The following is a 25,818-nucleotide window of genomic DNA, read 5'->3' on the forward strand; positions in this document are numbered from 1 at the left end:
CATGTAGCCTAAAGGTCTTACATGAATAAATAAAAGCTGATCATTGTTAAATGGTTTATTTAATTTCTGTGAACTGATACATTCAGCTGGAGAGCTTCTCCTTTTGTAAAACAATAGACTTACTGGCCAGATCACCAGGTGAAAATAACAGAAAGAACTCATAAAAAGAAAACTAGTCATCTAAGAATTGGTAAACTGCAATAAAATAAATGTTTGCTTCTGGGTTTAGTACCAATTTAACACGAACTTCTTCAAAACTCTTTTCTGTAACCAAAAACCTCACATGTGAGCCGCTCAGGCTAGGAAAGGGTGTTGATCTTGGTACACTGCTGTGCCAAGTGCTTGCTGTGAGTGCTGGCTGGGGAGGGAGCCCGTACTGGCTCCAAAAGTCAATGTGTAGGAGTATAGATATAATTTAAGTCGCACATCAAAGCAAACCCGCTTGGGATGGTGTATGGCAACCTCAGCCTGGGTTCTTGCCAGGCCATGTCCCCAGCACTTTCATTTGCCCCCTCGGAGCTTAATCATGAGGATGAATATTCCAAGCGCGGGGGGGGGGGGGGGGTTTGCATCATAGGTTGCCTCAGTCAGTAAAGAGAAGTATCTGGTGTGCATGAGTGTGGCTGTGGAGCTCTCTAATGAAGTCAATGAATGAGCAACATGGAAACCAGAGCTTCAAAACAAAAAAAAAAAGGAAAAAACAATCAAAACTTAAGCAAAAAACAATGATGCATTGTGTAGCCTAAAATAAAAACCAAACCCTATGAAAGCTAATCTTTATTAAGTCACTAAGTAAAAACAACTGGGATACAGATTAAAGAAAAAAAAAGGGGTTTTGTATATAAATATAAAACTGAGAATAATTAGAAAGGACCTCCTATAGCACACTCTGATATGGATGTATCTTAATTACGCAGGTCAGATAAATGTAAGTACTGGTGGGTAAAATCAAAGGTTTAGATATTGAATCCAATGTTTTGATATTAAATCAATTTTTAAAGATTTGTAATTTAGAGCAGGGAAGAATAAAATAAATTGATGATAGGGGAAGGGAAAAATATATGAAACGTATTTGTAATAATGAGTGATATCCCACTCAAAGTTTAGGCCTTTGGGGATGCGAGTGTCCAATTTTAGAATCCAATACGCTTCCCTCCTACACGTGAGGAAGAACTGATCACCACCACGGGCCGCGCAGCAAACCCTTTCAACAATCTGTACTTTGAGGGATTGTACATTCTAATGATTAAGTTGGTTGAAATGCCTCGAAAAGTTAGTATTTTTATTTGTTCTAATATAAGAAAAATGATCTCTGTATATAGGGTATAGGGTTTGGCTTATATTTTAGGCTACACCATGCATCATTGTTTTTTGCCTGAGTTTTGATTGTTTTTTCCTTTTTTTGTTTTGAAGCTCTGGTTTCAGTGTTGCTCATTCATTTGACTTCATTAGAGAGCTCCACAGCCAGACTCATGCACACCAGATACTTCTCTTTATTGATTGAGGCAACCACCGATGTATATAAATTTCCCTGTGCTTGGAAAATTCATTCCCATGATTAAGCGAGGAGCGAAACGTGTTGGGGGCCTGCCCTGGCAGGAGCCCAGGCTGAGGCTGCCACGCACCATCACGAGCGGGCTTGCTTTGATGTGCTGCTTAAAGGATATCCATACGTCTTCAAAACTCTAGGCTCTTTTTTTAGAACTACAAAAGTCAGCTGTCTTTTAAAGTTATAACAGAAGAGAAACTCTGTGATTTTTTTATTGCTTTGAGCGTATAGGGTAAAGTTTTGTAGTCTGTCTGTAGCAGAAGTTCAAAGGACAATAAATCTACACTGCTAAGACAGATAAGCATATTCTTCTTATTATACAGAGGGTTATCTGTGACTAGGAAGATCCTTAGATCTGGATTCAGTACTTATATCTTGAAAACTCCACACTTTAACAGCCTCCTTAATTGGGTCCCCTCTTACCCCAGGCAACAGAGCAGCTGTGTGGGTGGCTTTGGCTATTGTTATGTATCACAGAATAGATCATATTTGCCACTTAGTCCGGCCAGATTTTGAACCGTTATTAAGCAGGCTGAATGTACCAAGTTGATCTATCCATCGAAAAGAAAAACAATCTATCCATCAACTTTGGTACAACCAGCCTGCCGGATTCTTTTGCAATTATCTATAGCAGCTGCTATAGTCACTAGAGTCACTAGCGATAATCACTATCTTCTCCCTATCTTCTTCCCCCACCTGCCCTCACCCCCTCAACACCCCCTCACAATTGCTGACTCCCCTGTCAGCATTGTCTGTGTTGAAGGGGGATCATGCAAATTTCTTTCCTGCAAAGGAATGTCCAGGAAAGACATTCGCACCATGTATGGCCGGCCTTTTAGGTTTCTCTAAATGACTAAACCCTTGCCTGAGTAGGGCATCAGTGTGTGAATGGGATAATTATGGATAACCTGGTCTGCTGTTCCCAAAATGATTATTTTTATTACAGTGAATACAACAATAACATTAGGAAAGAGTTCAAAGGACATTTTACTGCCTGGTGAATGAGATATTCAGAATGTCTAATAGATGATGGGGCACTAAATATGCAAAAGGAAAAGGCCCCTGTGAGCGTTAAACCGTATTCTATGTTCCTACCTACTTTTCTGGTTCTTCTATATTGCCAGTAGGACTTTTAACACTTGGATGCTTAGAACCCATGCGATTCTTTACTGACCACTACTGAAGCCACACACGTTTGGACTTACTGCTACAGCAAAAAAGCACTTTCCACAAACCACCACTGTACTATCATACTTCCCTCATTGTGCTATACTTTACATTCCCCAGACTGCTGAATCCTGTACATTGGCTGTTCGATGATGGGGGTGAAAGCTTAGTGCCATAAGGGCAGGACCTGAAAGAAACATGTGAAGACAGAAATATCTAGCCTGATATTGTTGACCTCCTTTTAAAATGTTTGTTGCCTGTCTGTTATAAGGGCTCATGTACACAGGGATGTTAAAAACCTTTTCTGAACGCTAGACACTTGACAGCTGGAAACCGATGGTGAAAAACATCAGTTCTACAGCTTTTACATACTGTGTTTATGTGAGTTTAGTGGGGGTTATGAGTGTTTGAGGTTAGAAGCATTTTTTAACCACTTAAGCCCCGGAAGATTTTACCCCCTTCCTGACCAGGGCCTATTTTGCGATTCGGCACTGCGTGATTTTAACGGACAATTGCGCGGTCGTGCAATGCTGTACCTAAACGAATTTGGCGTCCTTTTTTCCCCACAAACAGAGCTTTCTTTTGCTGGTATTTGATCACCTGTGCGATTTTTTGATCATGCGCTATAAACAAAAAAAGAGCGTCAATTTTGCAAAAATAACAATATTTTTCACATTTTTTTATTTGAAATTCCACAAAAAAAAAAGTAAAAATCAAAATTTTTTAACATTTTCGGCCAATTTGTTTTATGCTACATATGTTTGGTAAAAAAAATCTCAAAAAGCGTATTTTGATTGGTTTGCGCAAAAGTTGTCCCGTTTACTAACAAAGGGAAAGATTTTTGTAATTTTTGTTGTTTTTTTTTAACGTGTAATGGCGGCAATCTGCGATTTTTTTTGCGGTACTGCGACATTGCGGCGGACAGATCGGACCCTTGACTGACATTTTTGACACTTTTTGGGTTACCAGTGACATTACTACAGTAATCAGTGCTATAAATATGCACTGTTACTGTAAAATTACACTGGCAGTGAAGGGGTTAACTTTTTTTGAGAGGGAGGGGCTATGTGTGTCCCTAGGGGCGTGATTCTAACTGTGATTGGCTGTGGCTTGAGATGTATGAACAGTAATAAACGGTTCTACATAGTAGAACCGTATGATCATCATTCATACACCGGGGAGAATGACAGGCGGCTTGTTTACATTGGCCGCCTGCCTTTCTCCCTCTCCACCGACGATCGCGACTGACCGGCGGACGATCGGCTCCGCCGGTCACACGTGCGGGGGGATCCGTGACCGCGCGGGAGCGCGCCTCCGGCGGCGCGCGCTCGCTCCTGAGACCTTCACAGGCTAGCGACGTAGACCTATGTCGCTCTGCCTGTGAGGGGCTGACTGCCGCAGTAAATATACTGTGAGCAGTCGGCAAGTGGTTAAAGATCACCTCAGGGGACCCTCCCAAATGGCTGCAATGCATGAAAAACAAGTACATTGTTAACTATTTCAGCCATTCTGTGAGAGAAGAGAGGAGCAGCAGAGAGAGAGCAGTGTGCTTGTAGAAAGCTGTCTTATTTTTTGTGTTTTTCATCATGAGCATGTGTGAGGAAATGTTGGGAAAAGGGGGAAATAGGTTTCAAGGCCCCCCTTTTCCTCATGGGATCACTGCAGCCTGAGGGTTTCAAGGCTCCCCCTAGCAGGTGAGGGCGTGGTCTCATGGGGGGCTTATACCTGATAGGTAGGGGGCTTCGGAGGCTGCTAGAAGCTTCTGGAAGCCCCTTTGGGGTCTATAAATAATAGGTGCTGACTGGAATTGGCGCCAGACTTCGCGGGATGACACAAGCTGCAGAGCTCAGGCAAGAGAGCTATACTGTATAGCGGACGGCAATTCACCTCAAGAAATGAAGACTCTCCTCAGACAACTTATTGAGAGGGCTGAGGCAGAAGGTGGAGAAGCTTGGATTTGACAGTGCCTGAGCTTACCTGCGCAGCAAGAAGTGTTGAGTCTGTGAGGGAAGAGGACATGACATGGAGGAAGGTACAGCAAGGCGGAGATAAAGGCGGTGCTGGAAGAGGCAGGAAGATGGAGTGTAAAGGAAGAGGGATGAGGAAGCCGTATAGCCCAAAATCAGTGCCCAGTAGGGCTGAAGAAAGAAGAGCGGCGGCAGAAGACAAGAAGAAGAGAGGCAGTGAGAGAAGAAGCAGGGCAGAGCAGAAGCCATGCACGTCCCGCTGGGAGGCGGGGACAAGGGTCAATTCGTCTGAGCTTCAAATAAGAAGTGGAGAACAGAGTTATGAATGGCAGGACGCTGTAGGTGCTAACACAGGTCCTGGCAGGAAAAGAGCAGCTTCAATTAATGACACAGAGGTTTTGGAAGAGCAAGACAGGTTAAGTACTGGTAAGTGTAAATATTTTGTCTTCCCTGTCAGCAACTTTGTTGCAGCTTGTAAATAACTTATCTACAGCCCCCACAGCTAGGATGAGTGATGATTTTGCGTCAGTATGGTTAGGTGAAAGTGGGGCAACGAATACAAGGATAGAAAAGCTGCCAATTGAAGTAGCAACAAGTTCAGCTATAAAAACGATATGGCTGTTAGAGACTCCTCATCTGCAGCATGCAGGGAAATTATGCCTTGTATACTGTCTCCGCTTGGTTTTCATGTAGCATTGAGTACAAAAGAAAAGATATGGCGGAGAGAGTATATTGAATTGTTTTCATTACTCCCTAATCAAAAAGAATATTATTTTAAATCTGAAAAGGAGAAAAGCGAAGAGGATAAAAAGAAACCAATTCCATGATCATTTAACAATTGGCTGCAAGCCTTTGTTACATTTTCCAGTATTTTATGTGAGAAGTTTCCAGAACTTAGTTCAGGTCTATTCCAACACATAGACATAATATTGGAAGCTTACCGAAACTTTGGTGGGCTTGGATGGTATTTCTATGATGAGGCATATAGGAAAAAAATGGCGGTTCACTCTAATATGGGTTGGGGTAATAAGGATGTGGGTCTCTGGCTGAACCTATTTGTCCCACAGAGACCTGCTTTACCTCGATCGAACAGTGTAGCAGTGAGTAGCCAGGCTAGTGGATATAAAAAAGGTGTGTGTTTCGCATTTAATGACACACAATGCAAATGGCTGAATTCATGCAAATTTCGTCATGAATGTGCTTTTTGCACTGGTCCTCACCCTATAAGCAAATGCTTTAAAAAATTGGCTCAGCAATCAAGTAAGGATAATTTTCAAAAAAGCCAGAACGCCGGTGAAAGTGGAAAGCATGGAGCCATGGCTGTGCCAATATCCAGACCAGTTGACAGCACAGCTAATTAGACAAGGTTTTGCATTTGGTTTTAGTCTACCAATTTTTGATGAATTTGGTTGTAGTTGGGTAGAAAATTTAAAATCGGTGAAGGAGCTATCTGATATTGTTAGGAGTAAATTAATAAAAGAATTACAGGAAGATAGAATAGCGGGTCCATTTATTTTTCCTCCATTTTCAAATTTTCATTTGTCTCCGCTGGGGATCGTCCCTAAGAAGGAACAAGGAAAATATAGACTAATCCATCACCTATCTTACCCACGCAAATTTTCTCTGAACGATCAATTCAGGGATGATTTGTGCTCGGTTACATATGCTTCTTTTGAAGAAGCTATTGTCAAACTACAGAATGTAGGTGAGGCAGCGTTGATGGCAAAGGCCGATATAAAATCAGCATTTAGACTGTTACCCATAAACCCCGAAAGCTTCAATTCATTGGGTTTCCAATTCGAAGGTATGTACTTTTTTGACAAATTTTTACCAATGGGATGCTCAATTTCTTGCGCATATTTTGAGAATTTTTCGTCATTTGTGGAGTGGGTGGTAGCAAAAGAAGCAAGGTCTAGTAACTTAGTACACTATCTAGACAATTTATTTTTCATAGGAAAACCTAACTCTCAGGATTGTGCCAGGTTATTATTAAAATTTTTTGAAGTGTGCGAGAAATTTGGCATCCCATTGGCACATGATAAAACTGTATTCCCTACTACATGTATTGAATTTTTGGGAATAACGATAGATTCTGTAAGTATGGAATATAGATTACCTCTAGAAAAAATTGAAAATATCTGTAGTACAATTCTGAAGGTAATGCGTCTTAAGAAGGTTTCTGTAAAAATGATGCAACAGTTATTGGGTTTGTTGGCATTTGCGATGAGGGTGCTTCCGATGGGGCGTATTTTCTCCCGCAGGATGTACCTAGCAATCGCAGGCTTAGCAAACTCTTATGCACACATCAGAGTTACAGCAGAAATAAAGGAAGACCTGTTAGTATGGTATACATTTCTGGTAGAATTTAACGGGAGAGCAGCCTGGCAGGAAGAATTTATTGTCGACCAAGACTTTAAATTATATTCTGACGCTGCTGGATCTGTTGGTTTTGGGACAATATGGAGAACCCATTGGTGTGCTGCCAGATGGCCAGTAGCTTGGATTAAGAATGGTTTAGTAAAGAATATAGTGTTACTTGAATTATTTCCAATAATTGTAGCTATAGAAATATGGGGAACTTATTTTAAGAATAAGAGGATACTATGCTCTACGGACAACAAAGGAGTGTTGTATGCTCTAAACTGCCTATCATCTAGATCTAAGCCTGTGATTCGTTTGCTGAGGTATTTAGTGTATAAAGGCTTGGGTAAAAGCTCAGTATGTAAGAGGAAAAAGTAATGTAGTAGCTGATGCTTTATCTAGATTTCAAATGAACCGTTTCTTCCAGTCTTTTCCAGAAGCAGACGCGAAAGGATCTTCTTGCCCCCCGCAACTATGGAAATAGTGTGATCGTGGATAACATTTTAAAATCCTTGGCTCCTTCAACTTGGTCGGGTTACAGGGCGGTGTGGTTATTATGGTTGGCCTTTTTGAATTCTCACAATATGGGAATTTTTGAAGTATCTGAAAGTCTAGCTTTATTGTTTTTGAATAATTTGATGGAAAAGGGATACTCTTGGTCACATATTAGTAAGGTGTTATCAGGGGTATCCTTTTTTCTGCAGTTGCATTCGTTCCTATCTTTTAAAATTCTTCTCCATAAGACAAGCTATGAAAGGTTATAAAAGGGCTAACTTGGTTCAGGACAAAAGACGTCCTATTACGCTTCAGATTTTGTGTGAGTTATGTGAAAGTTTAGATAAGGTTTGCTATTCACAGTTTGAGGCTGATATGTTCAGGGCAGCTTTCTCAATTTGTTTCTTTGCTGCTCTGAGAATATCGGAATTAGTTCCTAAAAATGGTAAGAGTGGGGACGGTTTGAAATGGGACGATATTTTGGCTAATTCAAAGAATATTAAATTATTCTTGCAGTGGTCAAAACTGACCAAATGGGAAAAGGCTGTTGGATCACGTTGGCTCGGTGTGAAAAAAGGTTGGTGTGCCCAGTGAATTTGTTAAATACTTATTTAGGGTTTAGACCAAGAAAGGAGGGTTTCCTATTTATTCACCGGGATGGTTCGCCTTTGACAAGATTCCAATTCCAAGCAGTTTTGAAGAAAGTGGTAAGATATTGTAAGTTGAATGATTTAGTCATATCCTCGCATTCATTCCGTATAGGAGCAGCCACTGAGGCTGCAAGGTTAGGTTTAAATTCTGATAAAATTAAGCAAATTGGTAGATGGAAATCGAACGTTTTTAAATTATACGTGAGACCTAACAATATTTTTTGACTTACCTAGGTATCCATCGGATAGTGTGGATAGTCGGCCATTCATATATATTTTGGGCACACAGAAGAGCTGCTGCTAGAAGCTATACGGAATCCCTTGGTCTGGATAAAGAATTATATTCTGTTTGTTGGCATGGTATTAGGGGAATGGTGTGGGCGGATCTCCTGGCTGAGTTGCGAACTATGGCGGATATGTATTCTCACCCGGATGTACTATTGGTGCACCTGGGTGGGAATGATATAGGTCATAAGAGAACATTGGATTTGGTGTTTCAAATGAAGCACTATGTCTGAACGATTAAAGCTCTATACCCTGGGTCAGTGATAATTTTCTCAGAGATTATACCCAGGTTACAATGGTCATGTTTCTTTGTCGTTATGGGGAAAAGATTCGTAAAAGAATTAACAGGATAATGGAAAAGTTCATGTCTTTGGGTTATGGTTTTTCATTTCGCCATTTAGAATTGGAAGGTAGCATTAAAGGGTTATATAGAGCTGATGGAGTTCATTTGTCCGATATCGGACTTGATATATTCAACAGCAATCTTCAGACATGCATTGAGAAGGCCGCGGTATGGGGGTAGACAGAGGTCGTGCAAGGTGCACATCCTCTGTCTGTTTGGGGACAGTGTAATAATATTGTGTTATGGTTATTCAGCTCGAGCTCTAATAGCTGAGTTGAAAATTTGTATGGAAGTCAAAAGTTATAAGTCATATCGTTATGAGTATGAAGTTGAAGTTTTAATAAAGTGTATATTCAAACCAGTTAATAAAGGCCGTGGCCAAAATTTTGCCATTTAGAAGTCTAGTTGTGTGTTTATTTGCATGTCTGAAGATTGTTTAAGAATAAATGCTGCGTGTGATCCCATGTTGGGAAAAGGGGGAAATAGGTTTCAAGGCCCCCCTTTTCCTCATGGGATCACCGCAGCCTGAGGGTTTCAAGGCTCCCCCTAGCAGGTGAGGGCGTGGTCTCATGGGGGGCTTATACCTGATAGGTAGGGGGCTTCGGAGGCTGCTAGAAGCTTCTGGAAGCCCCTTTGGGGTCTATAAATAATAGGTGCTGACTGGAATTGGCGCCAGACTTCGCGGGATGACACAAGCTGCAGAGCTCACCCAACCCCCCCTCCCCTTGTCGCGGCCTTATTAATGTGGTGGGTCACCTTTTCGTAAGAAAAGGGGGACAGTGTAATAATATTGTGTTATGGTTATTCAGCTCGAGCTCTAATAGCTGAGTTGAAAATTTGTATGGAAGTCAAAAGTTATAAGTTATATCGTTATGAGTATGAAGTTGAAGTTTTAATAAAGTGTATATTCAAACCAGTTAATAAAGGCCGTGGCCAAAATTTTGCCATTAAGAAGTCTAGTTGTGTGTTTATTTGCATGTCTGAAGATTGTTTAAGAATAAATGCTGCGTGTGATCCCATGCTCCTGATGTTGCTGAGGATGCGAAGACGTAGAATATTGCATGAGAGGACCAGAGTTTGTCGGTACTGGACTCATCCATTGAGGCAGGCAAAAGCATGTGGTGAAATTTGTGTTTTTTCAAAATATTTAAAAAATATGTTCAAAAATTATCCGAAATTTTTTACCCTTTAAAAAATGCTTATAAACGCAAACATACATAAATGCGGTTTAACACGGTTAGAAACATTTGGCGTTTGAAATGCCGGTAAACTACAGTCCTGAACGCTATTTTTCGGCTTTCAAAAACATGCCTGTAACCTCAACTGCCTCTAAACTACTATAAATGACTGAGTAAACATGTACACATAGGATAACATAAATGAGAGTTCAGGGGCTGCTGAAAAAAAAGCTCAACTGTCCCTAAACTTCAGTTTAGCAGCTGTAGTGTACATGAGGCCTTATGATTCTCTGGGTCTGTGCTTTTGAATTACTGACATGGAAGAAAATTCCTGTTCAGCAAGCATTTTTAGAGCTAATAACTTAGAAAGTATTAACAATACTAGACAAGTCTGATAGGCTATAAATGATCATTTTTTAGAGAGGAAAGGTCAGTAATATAATCCCTACATTTCTTTCCATAAAGATTTATTTTATTCTTGACAGTCAAGGCTGTCTATATAATATGTCCTTAGGATCCAGGTGTCTTCCCAGACTAAAAGGAAAGACAAACACAGGTATGGGCTAGTAATATTAACTTTATAAACTTTGGTGGACATTAAAGGTTCACATTAAAAGTTTGTGTTACTGAAATAAATAACTGATATAAAAGTTTTCTTATGAATGTATTCCCTCTCCACATATAAAGTAAATTATTCCCCTGTATGGATACACCAATGGGATTTGGTTAATATTTATAAACGTTATTTTACCAGTGGAGGCTTATATTACTTATGTATATAAAGTATTATGCCCTGACTTATAATTACAGAAGAAATTCATGAAAAACATGATGCTGGAGTATCATGCACAAGATCTCACACTGTGGCAGGTAAAGCAGAACTACAGCATGCTGTATACAACACATAATGTTTTTTTATTTTGCAATATTCTATTCATAACTGGACTCTAGGCAGATATAAAAACAATTGAAGTAGAAGTAAAGGTAATAAAACCACCCATTATTAAATGTTTTCTCCCCACTTCTCTTATGATCTTTTCTGAATACATTTTAATTAAGTTTCAATGCAGGCACCTTTTTTTTTGTGTTTTCTCACATGACTGCAATGCACTGATGGATGTGTCACTGTTTAAAAGAAAAAAGAAAACAAACTATCCTGTTTCCCTGAAAATAAGCCCTACCCCAAAAATAAGACCTAGCATGATTTTCAGGGATGGCTGCAAAATAAGCCCTACCCCAAAAATAAGCCCTAGTAAAATCCTTGATCTCAGCTCCTCCCTCTGCAGTATTCAGAGAGGTAAAGTAGAGCTCCGGAGGGTCACGTGAGCGCCCAGCGGCGCTGTAAATAAGGTATTTTCCACAATAAAGTTGACAAAATCGATTACATAATTTTGCAATGACTTTATCCAAGGTTTATTTTTGGGAATGAATAAACATATGCATTGGACAGAATGTCATAATGCTGATTTCTGAGCTGACGGGGGAGAGAACTTTTTTTTTAACATTTTATTGTTTTATTCTAGGCTTTTTAGAACATAGAGAGGGCTAAATGACACAGCACAAGCACTGTGCTGTCTATCATGCTTTAAAGGATCAGGATATTTATTTTAGGGTTACAATCATTTGAAGATAGTCATTGTACATACCGTAAATAAGACATCCCCTGAAAATAAGCCCTAGTGTGGTTTTTGAAGCCAAAATTAATATAAGACCCGGTCTTATATTCGGGGAAACACGGTACACAAACAGTGTGCACCTAAACCACCTCACATCATATCACTCACATTAGGAGCACCCCCCCCCCCATCTCCATTGATTAAAATAAAAGTTTGGCATACATCAGTTAGGCCTATCTTTGCTTAAAGCGGTTGTAAACCACTAGAGGTTTGTATTTTTTGGGGAGGAACCTGTGGGTAAAGCCAAAATGTGCTAGTATGCATTGCATACAAGCATATTGTGTTGAACTTACCTGAAAACAAGCCCTCCCACGCCAAGAAGTCAGCATTGCAGGCACCTCCAACTTCACCTGTCTTGCTTCCGGGTTCATGGACTCCGGCTCTGTGACTAGCTGGAGCCGCGATGACATCACTCCCGAGAAAGCACACGGGAGCCGCCATTTACGGCACAGGGCTTTGAAGGAACAGCATGGGTGGCCGTTCCTTCAGAGCACATGTGCCAGTGATGTCACTGGCTGCATACAACGTAAATATCTCCTAAACAGTGCATGTTTAGGAGATATTTACACTACCTATAAGTAAGCCTTATTATAGACTTACCTATAGGTAAAAGCAAGAGAAGGAAGTTTACTTCCTCTTTAAAACTGTGCTTTTGCTAGCCAATAGTACACTGCTGTATCATCTACAACATCTTAATGATTGTAGTAAAGAAACAGCCTGTGTTCTTTGTCTTCAGTAAATTTGTGCCTAGCCTTGCTATTTAAACATGTCCTGCTGTTGGCAAACACTGCTGTATCATTTGTAGTCTCTTAATACTTAATTAAAGCTTGAAGGAAACAGGACAGTTTTGCATCAGCAGGAACATCATAGTACACATCCCCTGCCACGCCTCCTTAAAGGAGCATTGTACAAAACCCACAAGTGCTTTTTTACCTTTACTATTCCTTTATATTGACTTTTGAAATCTACAAATTTACAAATGCAGCAATTTAGAAATTGGATGAAAGGTTTAGCACTGGGAAACCCTTTTTAAAAGCTAAAAAGTACATTTAATATACAACCATATAGATCAGACCAAAATGAGGGACAAATGAGGAGGAAAGAGGGACAGAGGGACTATGTTCCAAATCAGGGACAGTCCCTAAAAAATCAGAGACAGTTGGGAGCTTTGAAATCTATATACAGTATTTATGCATGGTATGCATAAACTTTTACCAGAAACAATCCAGAACATAACTTTAGAACAGGGTAAATAAGAGACTGATGCCTAGAACACACGATCGGGAAATCCGATGACAAAAATCCCTTTCACAGCATTTGAGAACCGATAATGACAGTTCATGCAACAATATTTGAAGGGTCAAGCATGAAAATTTTTCATGGACGATAGCAGAGCAAGCAATGGTTATTTAATCAGTACAGTATTTGTCATAAACAATTAAGAAGGCCACGACCACGCATGCTCGGAAACAAAAGAATACAATACAATACGCAAGCTCTAATGAACAGAGCCCTCTGATTACCCCTGTATTGAATTGAATTGTATTATAACTGTATTGTTTCTCCTAACGTTCTGAAGTGCTACGCAAACTGTTGGCCCTATATAAATCCTGTATAATAATAATAATTTTAGTAAAATACAACACATTACATCACTTCCAAAGTTGTATTTTGTTGTACAAAAATTGTAATAACATTAGTAATCTCTTCGTTTTCGATATGAGACTAGCATACAAAAAAAAAAAAAAAAGGGGATGATCTTTCTCATCATGTGCACGAGGCTTGAGGAATCCTTTGGGTGAAATGTACTCACTTTAGTTTACTGTTTGGTACTAAAACAGAGTTACTAGAATAAGTCAAGGGGAGCTATTTACACTGAATGAAATACATACCACTCACACAACTAGGGTACCCTGTGACTTTGGCACTAGATCTTATCAACTCAAAGCAGAGCAATAAAGTGGTAAACACTATACTGCCAGGTACATAAGTGGAGAGCAAATTGATGATCACAACACTGTTTTGTGCATCTCATATCATCTGAGTAAGTTAATGGTGGCCCTGTTGATTCAGCCATTGAAGGCCATGGTAGATGTGGCCTGCAGAAATGCCTATGAGAAATCAAGTTAATTCATATAGAGTTCTCTCAACAAGCTGGAAAATCTCTATGCATAACAAATAAGACTTTTGCACTCAGATGAGGTCATGATGCCTCCAAAGTCTAAATCATATTAGCTAAAGTAAAATGCACTTATATCCTTGGTGCTACTTTACAGAAGTAGACTATGTTATGTTCTCTCCACTTTCTTTTCCTTATCTGTAGGTCAACACATTGACGGTAAAACATAAGAACGAGACAGTTATAACAGAATTTCAGCTCACTGGATTCTCTCTCCAGAAAAAGACACAGTTTTGTCTTTTCATATTAATTCACATTGCATATGTTGTTACAATGACAGCTAATTTTTCTATTATTATTATGGTCAAAATTGAAAGACGTCTTCATAAGCCTATGTATTTCTTCATTGGCGGACTTTCATTCCTTGAGATTTGGTACCCTTCAGTCACTGTCCCCAGACTCTTGTGGTCTCTTAAAACTACAAAGGAAGCAATATCCCCAGCTGGGTGCATAACGCAATTTTATTTTCATTTTTCTCTTGGAGCAACTGAAATCTTTCTTCTGACTGTGATGGCTTATGATCGTTATGTGGCCATCTGTAATCCTCTTCGCTATATATCAATCATCAGTCCTAAAGTTTGCACCATACTCATACTTGGGTCCTGGGTTGTTGGCTTTGTTTCAATGATTACTCCATGTGTACAGATTGCAAACCTGTCATTTTGTAGGGAGAACCAAATTGATCATTACTACTGTGACTTGGCGCCAATACTCAAATTGTCTTGTTCTGAGACTTCAAGCATCGAAAAACTATTTTTTTGCCTTAGCTTGTTCATAATATTAGGCTGTTTTTTCTTAATCGTTATCTCTTATATTTGCATAATCAGGACAACACTGATGTTTCCAACAGCTATAGGGAGACGCAAAACTTTTTCTACTTTTGCTTCGCACCTTATTGTTGTATTGCTTTTTTATGGGCCTATCATCTTTATGTTCGTCAGACCCAGCACCGGTGGCCTAATGCACCTGAATAAAATTGTTTCCATTATCCCGTCAGTAGTAACTCCTCTTTTAAATCCAATCATCTATACTCTGCGTAACCAGGAGGTTCATGATGCCATGAAGAAAACAATTCAAAGATTTGTTTTCTCTGTGGAGGGCAATATCAATTAGAAAACTGGCTATAAGACCTACAAAAATGTAATCTTATTCATAATCCATTAGATTGTAAGCTCTTCTGAGCAGGGCCCTCTTAATCCTCTTGTATTTTATTGTATTGTATATGTACTGTATCCCTCTAATATTGTAAAGTGCTGCGTAAACTGCTGGCGCTATAGAAATCCTTAATAATAATAGTAATACAAATTATTAATATTATACAGGATTTATATAGCTCCAACAGTTTGTGCAGCGCTTTACAAAATAAAGGTAGACATTACAGTTTCAATATCATTTGGTACAAGAGGAATCAGAGGGACCTGCTTGTTAGAGCTTACAATCTAGGAGGGAGGGTCAAGTGATACAAAAGGTAATAACTGTGGGAGATAGGTTGATGGATAAAGTAAAAACACAGTGTGTTAGTTAGAAGCAGGATAGGCTTTTTTAAAGAGAAGGGTTTTCAGAGATCGTCTAAAGATGGAAAGATTAGGAGATAGTCAGGCAGATTGGGGTAGGGAGTTCCAAAGGATGGAAGAAGCTTATTAGAAGTCCTGGAGGCGAGCATAGGAGGAGATGACAAGGGAGCTAGAGAGCCGGAGATCTTGGGATGACCGAAGAGAGCGGTTTGGTTGATATTGTGAGAACAGGTTAGTGATATAGCTGGGGGCAGCGTTGTGAATGGCTTTGTAAGTTGTTGTTAGTACTTTGAATTTTATTAGTTGAGTGAGCAGAAGCCAGTGGAGAAATTAGCAGAGAGGGGTGGCAGACACTGAGCAATTGGTAAGGTGGATGAGTCTAGCAGCAGCATTCAAGATGGACTGAAGGGGTATAGTCTATATAAAGGTAATCCAATGAGAAGGGAGTTGCAGTAGTTGAGGCAAGAGATGACCAGGGGGCGAATAAGAAGCTTTGTGGTGTTATTGGTTAAATAGGAGCATATTCTGTAAATGTTGCGGAAGTTGAGGTGGTATGATTTGGACAGGGATTAAAAGTAGGCCTGAATGGACAGTTCTGAGTCCAGGGTAACCTCTAGCATCCTGGCATGTGAAGAAGGACTGATGGTTGTGCCATTGATCTTGACAGGGAAGTCAGGTGAAGAGGCATGGGGGGGGGGGATATTAAGAGCTTGGTTTTGGATACATTGAGTTTGAGGAAGTAGTGTGACATCTAGTCAGATATGTCTGGTAGTAAATCAGTGATACATGAGGAAACTGAAGGGGTGAACTGAGGGGTAGACAGATAGATTTGGGTGTCATCAGCATAGAAATGATATTGAATGCCATGGGAAGCTATCAGCTTCCCAATGGAGGAGGTATACATCAAAAATAGGAGAAGTCTAAGGACAGAACCTTGGGGGACCCCAAGGGTAAGAGGAATAGGAGAGGAGGAAGTAGAGTTGTAAGTGAACCTGAAGGTGCAGTGAGATAGGTAAAATTCGAAACAACGGAGAGTACAGTTACGGCGACCAAGGGAATAGAGTTTTTTGAGGAGGAGGGGGTGGTCAACTGTATCAAAGGCAGTGCAGAGGTCCAAGAGTAAGAGTATGGAATAGTGACTGTTGGTTGTAGCTGTTAGTAAGTCGTTTGTGAGTTTTAGGAGAGCAGTTTCTGTGGCTTGTTGCGAGCAAAATCCAGACTGAAGGTTATTCTCAATGAGGTGGCAGCTCAGCCAGTTGTAGACTAGACGTTCAAGGAGTTTGGAGGCAAAAGGGAGTAAGGAGATTGGTCTTAGGTTGTTAATATTGGTGGGGTCCAGTGAGCCCTTTTTAGGTATGAGGGTGTCTAGTGCATATTTTAGAGGGTTGGGAAAGATGCCAGTAGAGAGGGAGAGATTGAAGATATGAGTTAAAGTATCACGTACCTGGTGACAACTGGAATGTCATGGAGGCCTCTCTTGCACCTCCTGCCCAACACTCCTGAAGGTGGAGACAGTGAGTTTGAGGGCACGAGTGCTGGAGTAGCTGGCTGATGAAGTCTGCACTTAGGTGGATGAAGCTGGGGGTTGCAGTCCTAGGAACAGGACACTGAAGCAGCTTGGCACCAGAGCAGGGGATGGTAGCAGACCAGATATGCAGGCAGTGAGCAGCAGCAGCCGGGGAACAGGGGACAAGTCAGCAGACAAAGCAAAGTCCAGAAAGCAGGTCAAGGTTGGTAACAGCCGGGCAGCGCAGTACAGAATCAGCAGGCAAAGACAAGTCCAGTAAAGAGCATGAGGTCAAAGAGATCAGGTGAACAAGGTTAATGCAGGAGCAAAGCCAGAGTCCAAGAGGAGGCCGGGTCATACACAGGTAAGCAGGTTCAGTGAACCAGGTCACAGGAATACAGGTACAAGTTGAAGACCATTCAGCAACTGCTAATGGCGACAGGCCAGTTTAAATATGCAGCTGGGCGCCAAGTATGCACGCTAATTTGCATGGGCACGTGCGCATGCGTATGTACTAGTGCGCGCATGAATGCAAGCACGTTGAATAGGAATAGTACATCTTTGTGTAAAAGTATTAGCACGTGAACAAAGCACGCGCGCACGAATATTAGCATGAGTTTGCACTGGTTTTCTGGTGCTGAGAATCTGGTTTACCTTACATTGCTTTTCCAAACTCTCAGGATGAGTTTGGAAAAACTTTCTTACCAGTCTTGGGGCATTAACATTGTCTTCCGGTTCCCAAGAGTTTTCTTACTGTTGGACCTTAGCGATAGCTTCCTGTAGAATTTTGTTGTTGGTTTGCAGAAACTCCAGTCTCTCCTGAACTGCTGGTAGAGGTGCATCTACGATTATATCAGGTAAGAAAGGTAGATTAAAATTTTGCAAAAAATGGGGTTTAACCCTGTAGCAGAAATAATAGAGTTATTGTAAGCGAACTCTGCTAGAGGAAAGAGTGAAGACCATTTGCTTGGGTAAAAGAAGAGAAGCATCAAAGGTATTGTTCTAGGCTCTGGTTTGTGCATTCCGTATGGCCATTAGTTCGGGGATGATATGTTGATCACAACTAAGTTTCGATTTTAAGTGACTTGCAAAGTTCTTTCCAGAATCTGAATGTGAATTGAACTCTTCAATCAGAGGTTATACTTCGTGGAACCCCATGCAATCTTACTACTTCCTTGACAAATGCTTGTGCCATTTCTACTGCAGATGGTGTTCCAATCTTCTGCACAAAGTATGCCATCTTGGATAACCTATCAATTATTACACAAATGGTCGGGAAGTTTTCATACAGTGGGAGTTCAACAATGAAATCCATGTTAATCATTTCCCATGGCTTGCTAGGAATGGGCAAAGGCCTTAGTAGACCCCAGGCTTTTGTCTTGTCACCTTTGTTTCTGATACATATTTCACAGGCCCTTACATAGCCCCAACAGTCAGATCTTAAGCTAGGCCATCAAAGGTACCGTTGCAAGAGTTCCAGGGTCTTGCATATTCCAGAATGCCCAGCCAGGGGATGGTCATGGCATAGATTCAGGATTACCTGATGCAAACTTGAGGGAACAAACACCTTTTGCTCATGAAGGAACAAGCCGTCCTGTTCCTGCAACTGTGGGTCACGTGGTGAACCCTCTTCCTTTGAGGCTTGCTTGAGTTGTAACACTAAATCCCCTAGAAGTAACAGGAAACTCTGTGGAAACAGAATGGTGTTAAGCTGGGTAGACTCTGCTTCCTCTGGGAACATGCGTGACAGAGCATTGGGTTTCCCATTCTTTGAAACTGGTCTATAGGTAATATGAAATGAGAATCATGAAAAGAACAAAGCCCATCTAGCCTGGAGGGGTTTCAAACGTCTGGCTGTACAGAGATACTCCAGATTCTTAAAGTCTGTAAAAATCAGAATCGGATGATTAGTTCCTTCCAGCAGGTAACGCCATTCTTCTAGGGCAGACTTGATGGCAAGTAGATCACGATCCCCAATGGGCCGAAGTCAAAGAGATCAGGAGAACAAGGTTAATGTAGGAGCATAGGCAGAGTCCAGGAGGAGGCCGGGTCACACACAGGTAAGCAGGTTCAGTGGATCAGGTCACAGGAATACAGGTACAAGCTGAAGACCATTCAGCAACTGCTCATGGTGACAGGCCAGTTTAAATAGGCAGCTGGGCGCCAAGTATGCACGTTAATTTGTTTGTGCACTTGCGCATGCGTATGAGTGCATGCACGAATGCGAGCATGTTGAAAAGGAATAGTACATCTTTGCCTAGAAGTATTAGCACGTGAACAATGCACGTACGTGCGCATGAATATTAGCATAAGCTCGCACTGGTTTTGGAGAATCTGGCTTACCTTACATAAAGATTGTAGGCTAGAGCTAGAGGATGACCGTAGTATTTGCGAGGGAGCAGGGTCCAGGGGGCAGGTGGTTAGGTGGGCGTTAGAAAAAAGTTTAGTGACTTCCTCTAAAGTAGCTGGGTTGAACAAGGGAAGTATTGATTGTGCAGTTGGACAAGGAGTATAAGGTGGGGGAGATACAGTGCCTTGCAAAAGTATTCACCTCCTTGACTTTTTACCTATTTTGTTACATTACAGCCTTAAGTTCAATGTTTTGTTAATCGGAATATTATTTGATGGATCAGAACACAATAGTCTAAGTTGGTGAAGTGAAATGAGAAAAATATATACATAAAACAATTTTTTTAGAAATAGAGAACAGAAAATTGGCATGTGCGTATGTGTTCACCTCCTTTGTTATGACGCCAATAAAAAGCTCTGGTGCAGGGGCGCATGCGCGGCTTCCGGACATGGAGGACGCATCTTAGGTGAGCTCCGGGCAATGCTGACTCTCCGCCGCTCCGCTTAAGCTTCTGTCCGCATTCTTCTGGTCCGGAGCAGGCAGCCAGTGTTCCTGATACCCTTGGCGTCCCCATGGACAAGATTGGGCAGCAAAAACAGGGCTATTCCACCCCGCAGGAGTCCATGGACCGCTTCCTTACTAGGCCGCAATCCCCGGCCTCAATTTCACAGGCAGACCTGTTCTCCGCGATGGACCCTCTATTGGAAGCAGACAATGAGGCAGACCCTCTACCACCACAGGTACCAGATCGATCGAACCCTACCCCCTACCTCTCAGCAGATCTTAACCCCTGACATACTGGATGCCAATCTGAAAGTTCTCTTGGTGCAGATTACCCGCAGCATAGCTGCTGAGGTGGGCAAGTTGTCGGTGGAATTAAGGGGGGAGATTGCGCATATAGGGGAACGCACAGACACCTTAGAGACCAAATTTGATGAACTGGTGGATTATGTGCACGTATTAGAGGAGGAACATTCCTATTTGTAGCATTTGGTCTCTCAACTGCAGCTGCAGCAAGAAGATCTTGAGAATCAAGAGAGGCTTCAGAATTTGCGCTTCAGGGGCATCCCTGAAACAGTGGGGGATAACAACCTGCGCTCTTTTTTGTTGGGCTTCTTTAATCACTTGGCCCCCAACATTGTGGACATTGATTGGAGACTGGATAGGGCACACAGATCCCTGGGCCCCAAACCACCCTCTGGAGGAAGACCCCGTGATGTGATTGTTCGGTTCCACTATTATGATACTAAGGAGGCCCTCAATCTGGCGACCCGCAATAAGACCCAGGTGGAATATAAGGGAGCAAAAATACAAATTTTTAATGACCTCTCCCCTATCACTTTGAATAAGCAGAGGGCCCTCCGCGTGGTGACATTACATCTGCAGAAACACAGGGTTCCTTATTACTGGGGTTTCCCGTTCCGCTTGGTGGTCACCAAGGATGGTGTTCAGCATGCCATGCGAGAAATGCACGAGGCAGAGTCCTTTATTAGAGGCCTAGGGCTTCCACCGCTTCCAGAAGAGTACCTGCTAGCCCAACAGCACCCTCCAAGCCGTCCGCTTCCAGCAACTCCTGCTCGCATCTGGACCCCGGCCAAGACACCACAACGCAGGCCCTACGCTACTCCTCAGCGCCAGAAGCCCTCCAGATTCCCACCCTGAAGTCCATGAAGGGTCTACACGGTGTTCTGTTTTTTCTGGTTTCTCCAGTTTCCTGGGGACGGACTGATCGGAAGCTGGCTGCCATGCAGGTGACTTTCCTGGACCGGGCTGGCTGGGCTGGTAAAGTTTTTCCCCCCCATGGGGCATTTGTTTTCCCAGTTTTTGAAGCCTAGTTGGTTTTTATTTTTACTTTAGCTGGAGAGTTGATGGGATGCCCACCCCTGTTGGAGTACTGTATCCTGGAGGCTCCCGTGTTGCCTTATTGCCCGTGGGCTTTGCCCTGGGCTCCCTGAGATTCTATAATCCTTCAGGGTTCCTTCTGAAGATCCTGAATAAACACTGTTTCTCTATTCATTTGTTTTTTTTTTCCTTTTGTATTTTTATATGTTTTTTTTCTATTGTGTTGGACATTTTTTGTCCTTGGTCCGACCTTTTTTATGTCACACACATGGATTGGTGCCTCTGTGTTCTATCTCTGGATGGAGTACAGACTGCATCGAGGTGTTTTTATGAGGTAGTTATGGAGGGTTATGATACAATGGGAGGTAGTTTTACACATGCATACGATCTACGTTTGGGACATGCCATGGCTTTAAGGTTTATGTCATATAATTTTAAAGGTTTGAACTCGGTTCAGAGGCGTTGGCTGGCGCTAAAGGCTATCCGGTCCTCCGGGGTGGACGTGATTTTGGTGCAGGAGACACACTTCCGTCCTTGCGGATCGTTCAAGTTTGCAGCACGATATTTTCCCACGGCTTATGTTGCCTCTGAGAGGATGGGTAAAGCTGGGGTTGCCATTTTAATTCAGAAGTCTTGTCCCATCAGGGTCCATGATTCGCTCCTGGATCCTCATGGGAGATACATAGCCTTGGTCTGTGATTATCTATCTACGTCCTTTACCTTTATTAACATCTATGGCCCTAATGATGGTCAATTGGCTTTTTTGGATAAGACCCTTTCGGCCACCTCTCATTTTTCCCAGCCCTTTATGGTGGTTGGGGGTGATTTCAATCTTATCATGTCCCCCATATAGGGATAGGCAGTCCATGAGTCAAGACACCCCTTCCCGTAGGCAGCTGAGTCAGGCTAAATCTTTCCGCAGGTGTATTCATTCAATCAGGCTTTTTGACTCTTGGCGTATTAAGTACCCTACACATAGACAATATTCTTTTTACTCAGCCGCCCACAAGATGCATTGGAGGTTAGATCATTTTTTTATTTCGGCTCCGCTCATTTCATGCATGGTTCAGTCGGAGATCCTTCCCATCTCCTGGTCTGACCATGCTCCCATTACTTTTGATGTCTCCATGGCGGGGGACCCACCTAGGGCCTGCCATTGGAGCTTGAATGATAGACTCCTTCAAATCCCGGAAGTCCGGAATCGGTTGGAGGAAGGTCTGCGGGAATATTTTGCACTCAATGAGGGTTCTGTGTCTGAGGTGTCTACTGTATGGGAGGCTCATAAAGCCTTCTTCAGGGGCACATGCATTGCGGAGGGCTCTCGTCTGAAGAAAGATGCTGAGAGAGAGCGCAGCTCGCTCCTGGCTGATCTTAGGGTGGCCGAGGAGCGTCTGCAGGCTTCCCCGTCCTTGGCAGGACTTAGGAAGGTGGTTAGTCTCCGAAACCGTATCAAGGCTCTGGATATGTCCAAGATGGTTAAATCCCTGATGTGGGCTCGGCAGAGATTTTATGAGTATTCTAATAAACCCCACAGGATGTTAGTTAATAGGCTTAAACCCAAACTTTTCCAATCAGTTCCTGACCTTCTGCTCCAGCCTGATAGTAGCCCCACTCATTGCCCCTATACCATGGCCGAGGCATTTGGTAAATTCTATACCAACCTTTATAATTGTTTGACTCCTGAGAATCGCTTCCACTTTTCTGCTGACAAGTTTGAGAGCGTTTTTCAGGACCTAGACATTCCCAGTCTCTCTACAGCCGATTTAGATAAACTGAACGCTGATATTTCCATGGATGAGTTGGCTGATACGATTTAGGATCTGCATTCTCGAAAAGCTCCGGGGCCGGATGGGCTGCCATATATTTATTACAAAATTTTCCTGCCGACCCTAGCCCCTCATCTCCTGGAACTCTACGCTTCTTTGCTGGAGGGCAGGACACCTCACTCTCACTTTCTCCATTCCTACATGTCTGTTATTCCCAAACCGGGTAAAGACGCCTCACTCCCAGACAATTACAGACCAATCGCACTTCTTAACTCCGACTACAAAATATTCACTAAGATTTTGGCCAATAGGTTGGCCGGTCTTCTTCTGAAATTGATAGATAGCGATCAGGTCGGGTTTGTTCTTTCTAGACCTGCAGGGGATAATACTAGACGTACTGTGGATTTGACCTCCCTTCTGAACAGGTTCCCCCGCCCAGCTCTGGTTCTCAGCTTGCCCAGAAGGCCTTTGATAGGTTGAGTTGGCCCCATCTTTTTTCCACGCTTCAGAAGTTTGGTTTCAAGGAAGGGTCCCTTCTATAGAGCTTTAGAAGCCCTCTATTCTCCCGCCATGGCTCCAGTTCATATGTCGTCTGCCTTTGTGTCGCCTGTGTTCCCCATGTCCAACGGCACCCGACAGGGTTGTCCCCTCTCCCCTTTATTGTTTATATTGTGCCTGGAGCCATTGGCAGAAGCCATTCGCTCCCATCCTGATATTGCTGGGGTCACTATGCGACATAGAGAATATAAGCTTTCCTTATTTGCGGACGACATACTGTTGACTTTGAAAAACCCACTAGTTTCTTCGTTACATGCTCTCCTGGATTCCTTTGGTGCTATCTCTGGGTACAAGGTCAATACATCTAAGACGGAGGCCATGCCCCTTCATGTTTCCCCAGATCTTTTGTTTTGATTGCAACATACATACCCTTATCGGTGGTGCTGTCATGGTCTTACCTTCTTGCTGTTCTCCTTCGTTTGACATGTGCTGGCGGCCATCTTGGTTTCTGGGTTTCTTGTAGCCTCCCACCCTGCGGCTCCTCCTTCCCACTGGGAGGAGCTGGATGCCTAGCTCATATATATAGGAGGTCTGTGGCTTCAGTTCCCTGCTTGGTCCTCCTGTGTTCACATGCTTCTAAGACTGCTGCTGCTTCTGGTTCCTGTTCCTGGCTTCGTCTGACTACCCTGCTGGTTCCTGATCCTGGCTTCGTCTGACTACCCTGCTGGTTCCTGATCCTGGCTTCGTCTGACTACCCTGCTGGTTCCTGACCCCTGGCTTCGCAATAGACTCTGCATCAGTTTCGCCATCCGTTTGGACTTTTGCTTTACAGCTTGTTTTTCAATAAAGCTTTCTTATTTTCACTTATCTGTTGTTGTACGTCTGGTTCATGGTTCCGTGACATTAGGACCAAGCCATGAATTCTGACGGTACAGGGCCATCCTCGCTACCCACGCTGGTTGCCAGACTTGATCAGCAGGATCACCTGTTGGGTCGGTTCGCCGTGGCGTTGCAAACCCTGCTTGAACGCACGGTACCACAGGCCATGAATTCTGACGGTACAGGGCCATCCTCACTACCCTCGCTGGTTGCCAGACTTGATCAGCAGGATCACCTGTTGGGTCAGTTCGCCGTGGCGTTGCAAACCCTGCTTGAACGCACGGCTCATTTCGCTCCCGTTGCCGATGGGTCGGTTGTCGCTCCTGGGCCCGCTCCTACTGCCGCTCCGGTTGTTGCGCCAGAGTCTACCCCGACACCTGTTGTTGCGCCTGCGGTGTTTCGGGGTATGTCCGGTTCTGCCCCCCTTCCACAGCGCTTTGGGGGAGAGCCAACTCAGTGCCGAGGTTTCCTTAACCAGGTGGGCATTTATTTCGAGTTGCTGCCACATGCCTTTCCTACTGAGAGATCAAAAGTGGGCTTCTTAATCTCGCTGCTCTCGGACAAGGCCTTGGCCTGGGCCAGCCCTTTATGGGAGAACAACAATCCGGTGGTTGCCGAGTTTTCCGGTTTTGTTGCTTCTCTTCGGAAGGTATTCAATGTGCCGGCTCGTGCTGCCTCTGCTGCGAAGCTCCTTATGTCCATCAGACAGGGTTCACGACCCGTAGCTGAATACGCCATTGAGTTTCGTACCCTGGCAGCAGAGGTGGGCTGGAATAATGAGGCTCTGGTCGCTGCTTTCTCTCATGGTATCTCGGATGCCTTGAAGGATGAGGTTGCAGCTAAGGACCTACCAGTGGGCTCGAGTCTCTTATTTCTTTCCTGATTTTGATTGACACCAGACTCAGGGAGAGACCTTCCTTTAAGGAGAGTCTGCGGAGGCCTCCTAACAGATTGGCGCCTACCTTTGTTGTCCCACCCGTGCCTCCCTCTCCTCCCACGCCTCCTGGGGATGGATTTCATTGTGGACCTCCCTGCATCCCGAGGCCATACGGTCATTCTCATGATTGTGGATCGGTTTTCCAAAATGTGCCACTGTGTTCCTCTCAAGAAGTTACCCTCTGCACAGGAGTTGGCCACGATTTTTGCCAGGGAGGTCTTCCGGTTGCACGGTTTGCCCAAGGAGATTGTGTCGGATCGGGGGAGTCAGTTTGTGTCCAGGTTCTGGCGTGCCTTTTGCTCCCAGTTGGGGATTCATCTCTCCTTCTCCTCGGCCTACCACCCTCAGTCCAATGGGGCCGCAGAACGATTCAATCAGGCCTTGGAGCAATTCCTTCGTTGCTATGGGCCGGATTTAAAGAAACTGCAGCTTCAAACATCTATGACGTGTTTCAGTTTCGCCGCGTTCAAATCAATTAACTGGCGCTGCGGCGAATTGGCGAGTAAAACAGCAATAATGAATTCCGCCGTCAGCGGGATTCACTTACGATCGCGGCTTCGCCAATTCGCAAACTTATGTCTTCGTGCTTATAGCAGTTTCACATAGCGATGTGGGCTAGTGGATTAGTGCACACATCACACGTCTGTAATTCATCTCCCTCTGCTGTAGGTTTGA

The sequence above is a fragment of the Pelophylax lessonae genome (assembly GCF_965119305.1).
Source record: "Pelophylax lessonae genome assembly, chromosome: 7".
In the NCBI taxonomy this organism is placed as follows: Eukaryota; Metazoa; Chordata; class Amphibia; order Anura; family Ranidae; genus Pelophylax; species Pelophylax lessonae.